Here is a 9,294-nt window from a genome sequence, read left to right as displayed (position 1 = left end):
GAAGCCCTTGGCTTTTTTTTTTTTTTTTTTTTTCCTTTTGGTAAGATTTGATGCTGATTTTCTTAACAAACGCCGTACATCCTGTTAGGTAAAGGGCCTAGCCAGAAATAAATGTAAACTACCCAAAAGGAAAGAACGGCAGTGAATCAAAAGAAAAAGCTTCGAATAAAAAAAAAAACAAAAACAGGATGGCGAAACCCCAGGAACATCCAAATAAGTAGTAAAATGCATTATAAGCCTCTCTTGTGCTTTCTGGCTCCCTATACAAACCCCACTACCCAAGCAGTAGTTTTTATCTGGGAAAAAGAAACATTAGAAAGCATGTTTAGAGACATTATCAATACTAGCATACTCTCTATTTTATCTTTCTTTGGTGGGGGACGGTAACTTAATTTTTATATCATTTTAAATGTACCCCAAAGCAAGAATGGTACAAGGAAATTCCAGGTACCCTTACCCAGATTCGTCCATTGTTTACGTTTCACCACCTTTGCCTTATCGTTCTTTCTATGCAAAATTTCTGAACCATTGGCTTCAGTATTCAGTGATGATTTTCTAACACCAACATTCCTTTGGTATTTATTAGTTGCTATTCTACACTAAGGAAGAGCTTTCTCTTCTCCCCCATTTATGTATGTATATCTGTACATACTTATTTTGTTCAATGAATTATAATCACTATCATTATTTCCTTTGGTGCTCAAACTGTCCCAGATTTGGCCAGCGGGAGCTCCTTCAAGTTGACTTCCCTGTCCCCTTGGCATGCCCCCATCGTTTTGCTTTTGTTTTTGTTTTGCACTTTCTTGTTGGCATTATAAGATGCTCCAGACTCACCTTATTTTTTTTAACTTAAATTCAATTAATTAACATGTAGTGTATTATTAGTTTCAGAGGTAGAGTTTAGTGATTCAACAGTTCATATCACACCAAGTGCCCTCCTTAATGTCCATCCCCCAGTTACCCCAGCCCCCCACCCATCTCCCCTCCTGCAACCCTCAGCTTGTTTCCTAGAGTTAAGAGCCTCTTATGGTTTGTCTACCTCTCTGATTTTGCCTTATTTTACTTTTCCCTCCCTTCCCCTGTGATCCTCTGGTTTGTTTCTTAAATTCCACGTATGGGTGAAATCAAATAATAATTGTCTTTCTTTGACTTATTTCACTTAACATAATACCCTCCAGTTCCATCCAGGTCGTGGCAAATGGTAAGATTTCATTTTTTTTTTTGATGGCTGAGTGCAGTCTGACCTTATTTTCAGTGCCGGTTGACAAAGTGTGTATTGCTATTGAGGTGTAATTGTTTCTAGGCCCTCCCAGTGTACAAAGCTAGGAAATACATGTATGTGTTCTCCATCTAGCCATACATATCTATTTAGTTATTTTGCTATAGGTATCTATATTTTGAAAACATAAATTCATTACTAATACCTTACATGTCAACCCACCAATGCAAGGTTCATTCTAGTTGTCTCACTTTCCATATTTGTAAATCCCTTTTTCAGTGAAAAGAAACCTGGACTCTCATTATCCACAACAAATTTGCTTATTTGTGCAATCATATAATACCCATTAGGTAACCAGAATTGCTAAATCATAAGACTGCAGAAAACAAACCTACCAACTAGAGGTCAATATAGTTGTTTTACAGTCTCTTGTCTTTAGGCTCATGGCAGTCTAAAGTCAAATAATCTAATAGTCTAACAGTCTAATAATCAAAATACGGGGTTTAACAAGCTTCACTATTTGATGCATTTCCTTTTGTCTTTAATCTGATGATAGTCAAACTACTGTGTTCAAGAACTACTTGGGTTAGTTCTCCTCCTCCTCGCCCCCCTTCCATTAGGCTGTGTGATTCATTTGAAATACCGTCAGATTCCTTTGTTTCTATTAGAATTCCATTTTGCCCCTCCCCACCGTTGTGGAGGTAACCAGTCTACTTACTTTCTGGTTTAGCCTTTCTGTGTTTCTTTTTGCTCAAATGAACAGATATATGTATATTATCTTATTTTTCGTGCATGAAGGGTAGCGTGCTTTGCATTTGTCGTTTGACACTATATCTTGTCTCTCTTGCAGCTACATGGTACCCCATTTTGTAGATGTATCATAATTTAACCACTCGCCTATGTTTGCCCATGTAGGTTGTTTCCGATACTTTGCAATTATAAACAATGCCAAAAAGAATGCCCTTGTATGTATATGTAATTTTGTGTTATCTGAGGCATATATTTAGGGTCAATACATAGAAATAGGATTGCTGCATCAAAAAGTGCAGATATAGTTTTGTTGGGTATCTCCAAATTTCTTCCCCAAAGGGCTGTTCCCATTTCATTCCCACTAGTGATGTATTTGACAACCTGTTTCCCACAGCCTTTCCAAGAGACTGTGCTGTCATTTTTTAAAATTTTCTCTGATCCAGGGGCACCTGGCTGGCTCAGTTGGCTAAGCGTCTGCTTTCAGCTCTGGTCATGGTCCCAAGGTCCTGGGATTGAGCCCCACATCGGGCTCCCTGCTCAGTAGAGAGCCTGCTTCTCCCTCTCCTACTCCCCCTGCTTGTGTGCTCCTTCTCTCTCTCTCTGCCTCCATCAGATAAATACGTAAAACCTTTAAAAATTTTTTCTCCAATCTGAGAGGTAAGAAATGATATCTTTTTTTTAATATTTTATTTATTTATTTGACACAGAGAGAGAGATCACAAGTAGGCAGAGGCAGGCAGAGGGGGGGGGGAAGCAGGCTCCCCGCTGAGCAGAGAGCCTGACGCAGGGCTCGATCCCAGGACCCTGAGATCACGACCCGAGCCGAAGGCAGCGGCTTAACCCACTGAGCCACCCAGGCGCCCCAGAAATGATATCTTATTGAAGGTTTTTTGCCCTCATTTTCATAGGGGTAAATAATTTGCCTGCTTTGGGAAAGTGTTTTCAGCCAGAGCTTTTTACCTTTTGTAATTCCATGAATTTATTGAGATGCTCTCCCTCTCCCCCCATATATATAGTTAAAAGATAAACTGTAGGCATATTAAAAATTTTAGGAGTTTATTTGAGCAAAACATATCTGAATTAGGCAGTATCTAATCTAGCAGATGGAAAAGAGCCCTGAGAAGCTGTACAAAATGACATTTATGGCCAGAAGGGAGCAGGAATAAGGAAATTTTCCAAGCAGAAAGCCCAAGTTGGTTATTGCAAGGTTACTTTCCTTTAGGGGATGGCAGAAGTTTGTCAGAAAGACCACCAAACTAGTGCCGGGCGGGTGCTTCCTTTTTTTTTTTTTTTAAGGATTTTATTTATTTATTTGACACAGAGAGAGAGATCCTAAGTAGGCAGAGAGGCAGGCAGAGGGAGAGGAGGAAGCTGGCTCTCTGCTGAGCAGAGAGCCCGATGTGGCCTCGATCCCAGGACCCTGAGATCATGACCTGAGTTGAAGGCAGAGGCTTAACCCACTGAGCCACCCAGGTGCCCCATGAGCAGATGATTCTTGATTGACTGGTGTAAGAGTTCATATCTGGAAGAGCCAAAACTGTAATTAAGTCTTCCCTTGGTGATGTGCATAAGCAACTCCATTTTGGAGCTGTTGTTTGTTTGTTTAACAATATATATACTTAAGGGTACAGTTCAGTGAGTTTTGACAAATGTATATAACCTTGTAACGACTACCACAATCAGTATATAGACCATTTTCACCACCCGCAACAGGTTCTGTTGCACCCCTTCCCAACACCCCCCCCATACCTCAGGCAACCACTAATTTGCTTTTTGTCACTATAGATTATATTTGTCTTTTTCAGAGTTTTATACAAATGGAATGAGACAGTATGAACTCATGTACCTGGTGCCTTTCACTCAGCATAATGCCTTTAAGATTCATCCAACTTGGGGTGCCTGAGTGGCTCAGTGGGTTGAGCCTCTGCCTTCGGCTCAGGTCATGATCCCAGGGTCCTGGGATCGAGCCCTGCATCGGGCTCTCTGCTCAGCGGGGACCCTGCTTCCTTCTCTCTCTCTCTGCCTGCCTCTCTGCCTACTTGTGATCTCTGTCTGTCAAATAAATAAATAAAATCTTTAAAAAAAGATTCATCCAACTTGCTGTTTATATCAGTACTTTTCCCCTTTTTACTGATGAATAGAATCCCATAGTACAGATATTTCACAATCTGTCAATCTATCCTCCTGGGGTCGTTTTAATTTGCATTTCTCCAACTATGAGTGAGATTACACTTTTTACATATCGAAGGGCCATGTCAATATGCTTTTTAAATGTGTGAATTGTCTGTTCACATCCTTTGCCTTTTTTTTTATTGGCTTTTTTGACCTTTCTCCCTCAAGTTTCAAGAGTTCTTTGTATATGGAGGATACGAACGCTTTACTGTTTATAGATACTGCATGCATTTTCTCCCAGACTGTCAGTTGTCTTTTGACCTATAAATAGAGGTATGTATACTAACTCATGCACGTACACATATCTACAATGTTTTCTGTATCTATCCATCTGTATGTATTTTAAGACAAACATGAATTCATACCGATATTCCAGTACCTCATAGTTCATTCTATCTCTTCTTGCTTATTTATGTCTTCCCACTCCAAACATGAGAAACCTGGTTCCAACCATCCACCACCCATTTATGTAATTATATAATTGCTATAAACATGTCTAGCAATATCAGAATTGTTAACTTGGACCTCTGTGGGAAATAACTTTAACAAAATTGAGTTAAATGTTTTTCTGTGGTTCCTTTTGTCTTTAACATTGGGGTTTCCAGTCAAAGAACCCTTTTCCAAGGTTACTTAGGTTAGCATGCCTTTTCCTGCCCTCTTCAGTGAGGTCATGTCCTTCATTTGTAATAGAGTTAGATTATGTTGACACAGTCTGCATTCCACCCTGGGATTCCCTGACCTCCTGGTTGATTTTTTTTTAAATTTTCATAGATTAAGATTCATTTTTGTGTGTGCTATAAAGATCTATGGGTTTTGACAAACACAGTTTAAAGTTTTCTTCCTATAGATTTTTTTTTTTGCATTTCTTGTTAGATTCCCTCTTAAGGTATATTATCCTCATTGCTGCTATTGTAAGTGGGGATTTCTCTATCATTATATCCTCTAACTGATTATTATTTGTATATATGAAGGCCATTGATGTCTTTTTTAAAAGATTTTATTTTATTCATTTATTTTTGAAAGTTCATGTATTTTTAGAAAGCTCTACACCCAACATGGGGCTCGAACTCACAACCCTGAGATCAAGAGTTGTATGTTCCACCAACGGAGCCCTCCAGGTGCCCCATGAAGGCCATTGACTTCTTTATGTTAATTTTACTTCCCTCCACTTTGCTGAATACTTTGTTATAGTTTTATCATTAATTCTGTAGGTTTTGCCAGGTACAAAATCATATCATCTGAAAATAAAGGTATCTTTATTTCTTCTCCTCCAGTTAGTGTACCTCTAATTGATTTCTCTCGTCTAATTATCATTTTCCACTAACAGGAACCAGAGATCCTTTTTGAAATGGTTGATTGCAGGGCCGAGGCAAGGAAAGTACAAGGTGAATCTGGAGCATCTTGTTTGACCATCCATTGAATGAATTTGAATTTAAAAAAAATCCATGAGGGGCACCTGGATGGCTCAGTTAAGTGTCTGTCTTTGGCTGAGGTCATGATCCCAGGGTCCTGGGATCGAGTCCCACATCAGGCTCCCTGCTCAGCAGGGAGCCTGCTTCTCCCTCTGCCCCTTGTCTTGCTCATCTCTCTCTCAATAAATAAACAAATGAATAAATAAATAAATAAATAAATAATCTTTAAAAAATTAAGAAAAATCTCTGAGTCAGGTTAAGCATCTGCCTTCGGCTCAGATCACGATTCCAGGGTCCTGGGATAGGATTGAGCTCTGCTTCGGGCTACCTGCTCAGTGGAGAGCCTGCTTCTCTCTCCTCCCCACTTGTGCTCTCTCTCCCTATCTCCCTCACCATCTCTGCCTCTCTCTCTCTCTCAAATAAATAAATAAATAAAATCTTTAAAAAAAAAAAAGAATCCACAAGTCCCAGCTAATTTAAGTAAATGAATGGAGGACAAGGGAAAACTCCCTTACAGTGGGTTGTCAACTACTAAATGTAGAAGAAATGATGAAATTAGAAAATTACTATATGGCAAACACCCACTGTAGTAATTGTTTCGGGCAAGAATCATCAATGGGTGCTAAAACCGGGGGAGAAAGTATGATGAGGAATGCTATATTTACATAGTATTAAAGGATCTCCCCACAGATTATTTCTTTTTTTAAAAATTTTGAAAGATTTTGTTTATTTATTTGTCAGAGAGAGAGAGAGAGCGAGAGCACAGGCACGGGGAGCCACAGGCAGAGGGAAAAGCAGGCTCTACACTGAGCAGGGAGCCCAATGCTAGGCTCGATCCCAGGACCCCAGGATCATGACATGAGCTGAAGGCAGACCCTTAACCAATTGAGCCACCCAGGTGCCCCCCAACAAATTACTTCTTAATTATAATTAGAAAAATGGTAACTTTACTGTGGAGAAACCTGGTGGACACTACCTTCACCAAGAGGACAACATTAACATCATGAATATGGGGACAGACTGGTATTTCCTGCCTCCTGATGTGAGGCACTGAGAAAGATGCGTCACTTCTGTGGTGCTTCCGCCAAAAATTCAAATCTGAATCTAATCATGAAAAAATATCAAGCAAACTCCAATTGAGGGGCATTCTACAAAATAACAGTTTGTACTCTTCAGAAACACTAAGGTCATAAAAAGAAAAACAAAGGAAAACTGAGGAAGTGATCCAGATTTAAAGAGAGTAAAGGAACATGACAACTGAATGCTACATGTGATTTCTGCACTGAATCCTGTACCAGAAAAAAAAGGATTTTATTTTACTGTGAAGGATGTCAGGGGCACGTGAGTGGTTCAGTGGATTAAGCGTCTGCCTTTGGCTCAGGTCATGATCCCAGTATCCTGGGATCAAGTTGCATTGGGCTCCCTGCTCATCAGGGAGCCTGCTTCTCCCTCTCCTCCCTGCTCTCGCTCTCTCTTGCTGTCTCTCTTGCTCTCCCACTCTCAAATAAATAAATAAATAAAATCTGTAAAAAAAAAAAAAAGGTGTCAGGGGGACAATTGGCAAACTTTGAATAGTGTTTCCAAAATAGATCACAGGAATCTATCAAAATTAATTTCCTGATTTTGATAATGATACTGTGGTTATATAGGGGACTGTTTTTCTCTTATATATCTTTGTACAGGAAAGAGTTGACACTGAGACTGGCTATCCTTACAAAGACTTGATTGCAAGGTTAGCCCTTGACTGGCATCTGGTAACTTGGGTGACAAAGAGTTTTCTACCATGATACAGAAGTTTTTCCAAATGGTAAGAATGGTTCACTGTGCCAAACCATTTCTACAATGTGATTTAGGTTGAGCACCTGCATTCCTTTAGGGAGCCTGGAATTTTGGTAAATGGTAGGTAGAGGGGGGTTCGTAACCATCCCCCAGTGAAAACCTTAGGCACTGAGTCTCTAACAAGCTTCCCTGGTACACAAAGCATTACACGTGTTGTCACAGCTCAGTGCTAGAGAAATTAAATGCATCCTGTGTGACCGCTCTGGGAGAGGACTCTTACAAGCTTGTGCCTGGTTTCCTCTGGACCTCAGCCCATGTCGCTTTTCCCTTTGCTCAAGGCAGGTGGGGAGCCTAAGGAAGTCCATGCAAGGATTTCTCCAGATTCCACCAGTGCCCTTTTATCTTGTTGATCTTGTCATGTATCTGTCCTTTCACGGCAATACACTTTAGCTAGGAGTACAACTATATGCTGAATCTTCTAAGTCATCCTGCTGAATCACCATACTGGGGGATGGTCTTGGGGACCCCTGACACAAAAATACACACATACACAGAAAGAAGGAATGATAAAGGACAGTGGCAGAAAGTTAACAGAGGAGGATCCCAATAAAGGGTATACAGGAATTGTTTTGCAACTTTGCTGTAAATCTGAAATTATTTCTTTTTTTTTAAAGATTTTATTTATTTGGGGGCACTGGGTGGCTCAGTGGGTTAAGCCTCTGCCTTCAGCTCAGGTGGTAATCTCAGGGTCCTGGGATGGAGCCCCACATCTGGCTCTCTGCTCAGCAGGGAGTCTGCTTCCCCCCCTTCTGCCTGCCTCTCTGCCTGCCTCTCTGCCTACTTGTGATCTCTCTCTGTCAAATAAATAAATAAAATCTTTTTTTTAAAAGATTTTATTTATTTAGCAGAGAGAGAGAGAACGAGCACAAGCAGGGGGAGAGGGAGAAGCAGGCTCCCCGCTGAGCAGGGAGCTTGATGCAGGAGCTCCATCCCAGGACACTGCGATCACCACCCAAGCCAAAGGCAGACGCTTAACTGACTGAGCCACCCAGGCGCCCCTGTAAATCTGAAATTATTTCAAAATAAAAACTTTAAAATGGAAAATGAAACCAAATCTGTATCTTTTTTTTTTTAAACCAAATCTGTATCTTAAGTGGGTATATTGCTTATTGCTAGAGGTATATCTGCTTTCAGATCCTCTCCGTGAACAGACATGGGAAATACACACACACACACATAGACACACACAGTTCTCTTTCTCCATCTTATCTAAAATCTGGAGATCATCTTGTTACCTTCAATTCTAATTCAATACTTCAGGGTACATTCTTCTCTTCCTCCATCCATATTTATAACTTCCTTCTTATATTTGTAACTCCATTAGTAAGTACCTAGTTCCCATTATTTCTAATATATTTACATGTTCCTGAAGCCTAGATTATACAAAAGGGAATTTTGGAATTGTTAACTCATACTTCCACAAAAGCATACCTATTTATTAGAGATCAATATTTATTTATAGGCATTTTAATTTTTATTTATATATTTTTAAGTGAAAAATATTCTTTGGACTTTCTTTCTTTCTTTCTTAGACTTCATTATTTGATAGAGAAGGAGACAGCAAGAGAGGCAACACAAGCAGGGAGAGTGTGAGAGGGAGAAGCAGGCTTCCTGCTGAGCAGGGTGCCCAATGCGGACCTTGATCCCAGGACTCTGGGATCGTGACCTGATTTACCAGAGCCAAAGACAGATGCTTAACAGCTGAGCCACCCAGGCAGCCCTGATTTTTATTTATTTATTTTTTAAAAATATTTTATTCCTTTATTTGAGAGAATAAGAGAGCATGCACACAAGCAAGGGGAGTGACAGGCAGAGGGAGAGGGAGAACTACGTTCCCCCCAGAGTGGGGAGCCCGATGTGGGGCTAGATCCCAGGATCCAGAGATCACGACCTGAGCTGAAG

The sequence above is a fragment of the Lutra lutra genome, chromosome X (genome assembly GCF_902655055.1).
Source record: "Lutra lutra chromosome X, mLutLut1.2, whole genome shotgun sequence".
Classification (NCBI taxonomy): Eukaryota; Metazoa; Chordata; class Mammalia; order Carnivora; family Mustelidae; genus Lutra; species Lutra lutra.
Note: the sequence above shows the minus strand (reverse complement) of the source record.